At 53.5% G+C, this 7,499-nt stretch overlaps 1 pseudogene; it reads left to right on the top strand.

Annotated features, from left to right (window-relative positions):
• The first annotated feature begins 228 nt into the window (after nt 1-228).
• LOC117096491 lies at nt 229-5,867 on the top strand (annotated as a pseudogene).
• The last annotated feature ends 1,632 nt before the right edge of the window (nt 5,868-7,499 follow it).

The raw sequence follows: 7,499 nt of genomic DNA, 5'->3' as shown, positions 1-7,499 counted from the left end.
AAACGTCATCACTAACCTTTATTGAGCCCTTGTTATGTGCGTAGATTAGTTCACTAACCAAAACCAGGCCACAAGGTAGAGATGATTGACACCCCATTTTACCTTTAAGGAAACCGAGGCATAACAAACCTCTCTTCCTTATCCGCCAGCACACGGGGCAGCAGAGGCAGGCAGCCCAGCTCTAGGCCCTGACGCAGCCACAGCACAGCAGCTTCTCCTGACCCCGTCATGGGGTTAGTTATTAAGAAAGAGACTCGTGGCCGGGCGCGGTGGCTCAAGCCTGTAATCCCAGCACTTTGGGAGGCCGAGGCGGGCGGATCACGAGGTCAGGAGATCGAGACCATCCTGGCTAACACGGTGAAACCCCATCTCTACTAAAAAATACAAAAAATTAGCCGGGCGAGGTGGCGGGCGCCTGTAGTCCCAGCTCCTCGGGAGGCTGAGGCAGGAGAATGGCGTAAACCCGGGAGGCGGAGCTTGCAGTGAGCTGAGATCCAGCCACCGCACTCCAGCCTGGGCGACAGAGCGAGACTCCGTTTCAAAAAAAAGAAAGAAAGAGACTCGTGGTGAGCCAAGATCATGCCGTGGTACTCCTGCATGGGCAACAGAGTGAAACTGATCTCAAAAAAAAAAAAGGGACTCAGATCCTCAGCCTCCTCAATGAAAAACTGGGGGCAAAGGGAGATTCTGACCTTGAGAAGTATTTGTCCAGAGAGGGGATTTTTGCAAAGAATGAAAAGAGGAAAAGTAGTTTTTTTATTTGTTTGTTTGAGACAGAGACTTGCTCTGTTGCCCAGGTTGGAGTGCAGTGGCACGATCTTGGCTCACTGCACATCCTGGGTTCCAGTGATTCTCCTGCCTCATTCAGCCTCCTGAGTAGCTGGGATTACAGGCGCCTGCCACCACCCCTGGCTAATCTTTGTATTTTCAGTAGTGATGGGGTTTCACCATGTTGGCCAGGCTGGTCTCGAACTCCTGACCTCAAGTAATCCACCCACTTCCACCTCCCCGAGTGCTGAGATTACAGGTGTAAACCACCGTGCCCAGCCTTTTTGGCATTTATTGTCCACGGTGCGTATGAGCCAGGCCCTGGGAAAGGGGTTCCCTCTTCATTATTGGCTTTAATTCTCAGCCTGAACTTGCCGACATCTGGCCTCACAGATAAGCAAACTGAGCCACAGAGGTGATCCCAGGGCCACACGGCAGATTGACGCCCACCTCCACACCCAGAAGGAGGCTTTCCAGTTCTGAGGGGGCCTCATTGGAAAACTTTCCCATCCAGCCCCGTCCAAGGCCCAGGGGGCCCAGTCCGGCTCAAGGCAGGTCAGGGGAGAGGACAGGCAGTGGCTGGCAGCAAGGAGGGCCCTGGAGCAGCTGGGGTTGGGCGCTGAGTCACGCGACTGCCAGGGGAGCTGAGAGCCAAGGCTCGGCGCCAGCCTGTGACCTTAAAGGAGGACGTTACCCATTTGGTCTTAGTTTCTTTTTTTGTAAAATGAGGAGGTTCCCACCCAGACTTCCCTGATCTCCAAGAGGATGCCAGGAGAGCCAGGGGCCCTCGGGGTAACTCAGGAATTCTTAAAAGCCCAAAGACAACTCTATGTTTGTCTCAGATGTAAAAGTTTACCAAAACGAGAGATAATAACTTTGTGTAAATACACGAACTCCAGCGTGTGGACGCTAATCTCTGCTGAATGGACGTTAACTATTTTTGGTTATATGTAATAGGAAAACACTGCAAACAAAAGCTTTTTTTTTCCTAGGAGACACATTATTTTTTAAACATAGACTTCTACAGAGGCAAAAATTATAAACAAGATCTTTCACAGCAAAGAGATTGGAAACCCTGGGTGCACTAAGACCTCGCCCCTGGAAATGATTCTTGAGAAACAGTTCAGTCTGGAGGCGCTGAGTCAGATGAGATGGTTGCCGTCTGTCAGCGGCGTTTGAACCAGAGCAGCTCCATCTTGAACAGGGGCTGAGTAAAAAGGCTGAGACCTACTGGGCTGCATTCCCAGACAGGTAAGGCATTGTAAGTCACAGGACGAGATAGGAGGTCGGCACAAATACAGGTCATAAAGAACTTGCTGATAAAACAGGTTGCAGGGAAGAAGCTGGATAAAACCCACCAAAACCAAGATGGAGACAAGAGTGACCTCTGACCGTCCTCATTGCTACACTCCCGCCAGTGCCATGACAGTTTACAAATGCCAGGGCAACATCAGGAAGTTACCCTATTGGTCTAAAAAAGGGAGGCATGAATAATCCACCCCTTGTTTAGCATATCATCAAGAAATAATCATAAAAATGAGCGACCAGTAGTCCTGGGGCCGCTCTGTCTATGGAGTAGCCATTTTTTTTTTTTTTTTTTTTTTTTGAGACGGAGTCTCGCGCTGTCACCCAGGCTGGAGTGCTGTGGCCGGATCTCAGCTCACTGCAAGCTCCGCCTCCCGGGTTCACGCCATTCTCCTGCCTCAGCCTCCCGAGTAGCTGGGACTACAGGCGCCGCCACCTCGCCCGGCTAGTTTTTTGTAGTTTTTAGTAGAGACGGGGTTTCACCATGTTAGTCAGGATGGTCTCGATCTCCTGACCTCGTGATCCGCCCGTCTCGGCCTCCCAAAGTGCTAGGATTACAGGCTTGAGCCACCGCGCCCGGCCGGAGTAGCCATTCTTAATTCCTTTATTTTCCTAATAAACTTGCTTTCACTTTACGGACTTGCCCTGAATTATTTCTTGTGCAAGCTCCAAGAACCCCCTCTTGGCGTCTGGATCCAGACCCGTTTCCTGTAACACATCCATCCCCCATCCCAGGGGTCAGCAGAGAGTAGAGAGCGACTCTGAGAGGACCCTGGCCTCATCAGCCTGGAGGTCAAAGTCAAGGTCACAAGAGCAGGTCAGCGCCAGCAGGTGGGGAAGTGTCTGCACAGAGTAGCAGCCCTGCGTGTGAGTCCAGACCTTATCTCCTCCTGCACAGTGGGGCAACAGTAACTGCACTGCGCAGCGGCTGCGTGGTGGAGATTGCGGACCTGCAAAGCCCAGTGCAGGGCCCCGGAAGGTGAGAGCTGCGAGCTGTGGTCCACGCTTCGCACCCTCTCAGCAAGTGTCAGAGTCTGAGGAGCTCCAAGGTCCTGGCTGAGGAAGGAGCAGAGACAGAGAGAGACGAAGTGGAGGCTGTTGGGATGCAGGCCGAGGCTGCCCTCTTCAGGCACCCCAGCCAGTCCGAGCAGGCGGGGTATGCCGCCCCATGCTCCTGGCCACCAGCCTTTGCTTGGGGCCTGGGTCTGAGGCTCGCCTGCCAGTCCCACTCCCCTCTGGTGTCTTTCACAGGAGTTACGATGCCCCGCATGCCCCGTGCACCCAAACCCCACTGAGTGTCCACCGCCCGGAGGCCTACATGACACAGGGGACTGCAAAGGAGACCTCAGCCTCCCCCTTGCTTAGAAATGCAGCTTTGACCAGAGCACCTCCTGGGACCCACACCCTACTCTGCAGGCCTGTTTCCGAACTGAGGACCACCGGCCCCTTAAATTCACGAAAGCCTTCTCATGAAGGCAGGAACCACTGCCCTGAGCAGGCCCCGGACACAGGGAAGGGGACAGACCCGCTTCAACTCCCCAGTGATGCGTTTCCCCCTTAGAAACCACGGGGTAATGTCATCTCTCAAAGGAAGGCCTCCTTTCCTCCCAGACGCCTGCACACCAGGACACACGCCATGCGCACACGAGCAAGCAAAAACTTTAGTGTCTCTCTTTTACACAAATATTTTTTCAAATTGCACTCTGGGAAAAAACAAAACAAAACAAAACATACATACAATTTCTAAAAATTCACAGCCAGGCGCAGTGGCTCACGCCTGTAATCCCAGCACTTTGGGAGGCTGAGACGGGCAGATCACGAGTTCGGGAGATAGAGACCATCCTGACTAACATGGCGAAACCCCATCTCTACTAAAAATACAAAAAATTAGCCGGGCATGCTGGCAGGTGCCTGGAGTCCCAGCTACTCAGGAGGCTGAGGCAGGAGCATGGCGCGAACCCGAGAGGCGGAGCTTGCAGTGAGTCAAGATCGCGCCACTGCACTCCAGCCTGGGCGACAGAGCAAGACTGCGAATCAAAAAAAAAAAAAAATCACCTGTTCAAATTTTGAGTTTATTTGTTTTGAGACAGGATCTTACTCTATCACTCACCCTAGAGTGCATTGGTGTGATCACTGCACTCTGCAGTGCTGCTCACTGCAGCCTCGACCTCCTGGGCTCAAGTGATCCTCCTGCCTCAGCCTCCCCAGTAGCTAAGACTACAGTTGTGAGCTACCATGCTCAGCTAAATTGTCTTTTTTTCGGTAGAGACAGGGTCTCACTATGTTGCTAGGCTGCTTTTGAACTCCTGGGCTCAAGTGATCCTCCCACTTTAGCTTCCCAACAGATTTGGGGTTTTTTGTTTTTGTTGTTTTGTTGTTTTTGTTGTTGTTTAAAACAGAGTTTTGCTCTTGTTGCCCAGGCTGGAGTGCAATGGCGCAATGTCAGCTCGCTACAACCTCTGCCTCCCAGATTCAAGCGATTCTCCTGCCTCAGCCTCCTGAGTAGCTAGGATTACAGGAGTGTGTCCTCACCCCCAGCTAATATTGTGTTTTTAGTAGAGATGAGGTTTCACCAAGTTGGCCAGGCTGGTCTCGAACTCCTGACCTCAGGTGATCTGCCCACCTTGACCTCCCAAAGTGCTGGTATTATAGGCATGGGCCACCAAGCCTGACAAATTTATTTCCTTCCTTCCTTCCTTCTTTCCTTCCTTCCTTCCTCCTCTTTTTCCTTCCTTCCTTCCTTCTTTCTTTCTCTCTTTCTTCCTTTCTTCCTTTCTTTTTGAGACAGAGTTTTGCTCTTGTCACCCACACTGCAGTGCAGTGGCAGGATCTCGGCTCACTGCAATCTCCACCTCCCGGGTTCAAGCGATTCTCCTGCCTCAGCCTCCTAAGTAGCTGGGATTACAGGTGCCCACCATCATGCCTGGCTAATTTTTGTAGTTTTAGTAAAGATGGGGTCTCACCACGTTGGCCAGGCTGGTCCCGAACTCCTGACCTCAGGTGATCCACCCGCCTCAGCCTCCCACAGTGCTGGGATGACAGGCGTGAGCCACCGCGCCCCGCAATTTGGTATTTTAAAGGCATGCAGGAGAACCCAACAGCTCACAGATCCAATTTACCACCTAATGCCTGAGAAACAGGGAAAGGAGCAGCTCAAGTACTGATGCTGGTGGGGCCAAGGAAGTCTTCCAGAAAAAAGCCCAGCGAGTTAGCATGAAGCGAAGTTTTCTCGGAAGGGTATTCAGTGCTTTAGGCAGCGCGATTTAAGCGTAGACATAGATCGCGATTATAAAATATTTCACGAGCTATTACTGCAGGGAGAGGTCCCACAAAGCTGAGCAGTCAAGACGTGTGACTTCACCGAGGACCAGCGCAGAGTTCAAGGCTGCCTTCCGGCTGTTTGACTGAACAGGTGATGGCAAGGTCCTTCCAGCCTCTGTGGGGACGTGATGAGGGCCCTGAGCCAGAACCCCACCAACGCCGAGGCGCTCGAGGTCCTGGGGAATCCCGAGAGTATGAGGTGAACGTGGAGGTGCTGGACTTTGAGCACTTCCTGCCCATGCTGCGGACGGTGGCCAGGAATGAGGGCCGGGGCACCTATGAGGATCATGTGGAAAGACTTCAGGTATTTGACGAGGAAGGAAATGCACCATCACGGGCGCAGAAATCCGGCACGTTCTTGTCTCACTGGGTGAGATGACAGAGGAAGAGGAGAGATGCTGGTGGCAGGGCATGAGGACAGCAATGGTCGCCTCGACTCTGAAGTGCTCGTCTGCAGGGTGCTGAATGGCTGAGGGTCTTCCCAGCCTCCCAGAGCCCGGGCCTTTCTTTTTTTTTTTTTTTTTGAGGCGGAGTCTCGCTCTGTCGCCCAGGCTGGAGTGCAGTGGCCAGATCTCAGCTCACTGCAAGCTCCGCCTCCCGGGTTTACGCCATTCTCCTGCCTCAGCCTCCCGAGTAGCTGGGACTACAGGCGCCCGCCACGTCGCCCGGCTAGTTTTTGTATTTTTAGTAGAGACGGGGTTTCACCGTGTTCGCCAGGATGGTCTCGATCTCCTGACCTCGTGATCCGCCCGTCTCGGCCTCCCAAAGTGCTGGGATTACAGGCTTGAGCCACCGCGCCCGGCCAAAAGAGACACTATCTTAAAAAAAAAAATTCAGAACTGGGAGTAACAGAAGAGTTATTTCTGGGAGAAAAGAGAGCGTTAGATAAGGGCACTCAGACCACACCCCTCCTGCCTGGGGCCACCGCGGAGGAAGGCACCACAGAGGCTGCTAAACACAAGCCGAGCTTCTCTTCTTGGAAACACTAGAGGAGGAACTTCAGGGCCTTTCCCTCAGTTTCAGTTCTTATCTGGCTAATTTCCTAACGTCCCTGGTCCTGTTATTACACTAAAAAATAAGCCCATCCTTCAGTGTCAGGACAGGCCACAGACTGAACCCGGTCTTGTAAAATTAGTGTGGTTTTGTTTCTCTTTTTCGCCAGGGCTGGAAGGGCTCAGTCCCTGGTGCCTCCTGAGCGTGGTGCAGTGAGGGGCAGGAGGCATGGGTTCTCTGCCACCACAGGCACCCACTGCCTTTGGACGTGGCCTTGTTGGGAGGGGGTGGCCATGCTGGAGGAGTCTGTGTGCGTGCCGTCGCTGTCGGGGTTCTGCTGGGGGCAGATCGTCTTGTCCGGACCCTCTGGGGGTTCTGCTGAGGGCAGATTGTCTTGTTCAGAGTCTCTGCTTTCTGCATGGTCAAAAGTGGTGGTGGGCGCTGCCCAGCTGGCCTCCCAGGTCTCCACGAGGATCAGGTGAATTTGCACTGGCGCTGCCCAGCTGGTCTCCCAGGTCTTTGCGTGGGTCAGGTGAATCTGGGGAAAGCCACCGACAGGTTTCTCTGAAATTCTGTCCCTGAGTCTCTCCTCTACCAATCCACCTCCTTGGAGGCCTTTCCCCGACAGGCCTGTACCTGGCAACCCCACCCGGGTCCTGATACAGGAGCCCTGCCCTGCCTTGGCCCTGCTGTGCGCCCAGCCTGAGCAGCGCCCGTCTCCTGGAAGGCTCCACAATGGAGGTGCTGTCTGTAAGGACAGACATGGAGCAAACTCCTGACAGCAGGGAGACTGCAGTCCCTTGCTTGTGTGGTGGCTTCTGGCAATAGGAGCCACAGACAAGCGTGTTCTCAGCCTTGCTGATGTGCTGGATTTGCCTCCTGGGCTGCTGTGCACAGAACACAGGGTGCAGGGTCTCAGCCACAGACACGGATCCTCTCACATCCTGAGGGCTGGACGCCCAAGATCAAGGCATCGGCAGGGCTAGTTCCTCTGACGCCTCTCCTTGGCATGTAGACGCCATCTCCTCTCTGTATCCCCATAGGGCCATCCCTCTGTGCGTATCTGTGTGTCCTCATCTGCTCTTCTTACAAGGACACTTGTAAGTCCAATC

This window comes from Trachypithecus francoisi, unplaced genomic scaffold, assembly GCF_009764315.1.
Source record: "Trachypithecus francoisi isolate TF-2019V2 unplaced genomic scaffold, Tfra_2.0 Lachesis_group14, whole genome shotgun sequence".
In the NCBI taxonomy this organism is placed as follows: Eukaryota; Metazoa; Chordata; class Mammalia; order Primates; family Cercopithecidae; genus Trachypithecus; species Trachypithecus francoisi.
The sequence above is the reverse complement of the archived record's forward strand: the minus strand, read 5'-3'. Positions and strand labels throughout refer to the sequence as shown.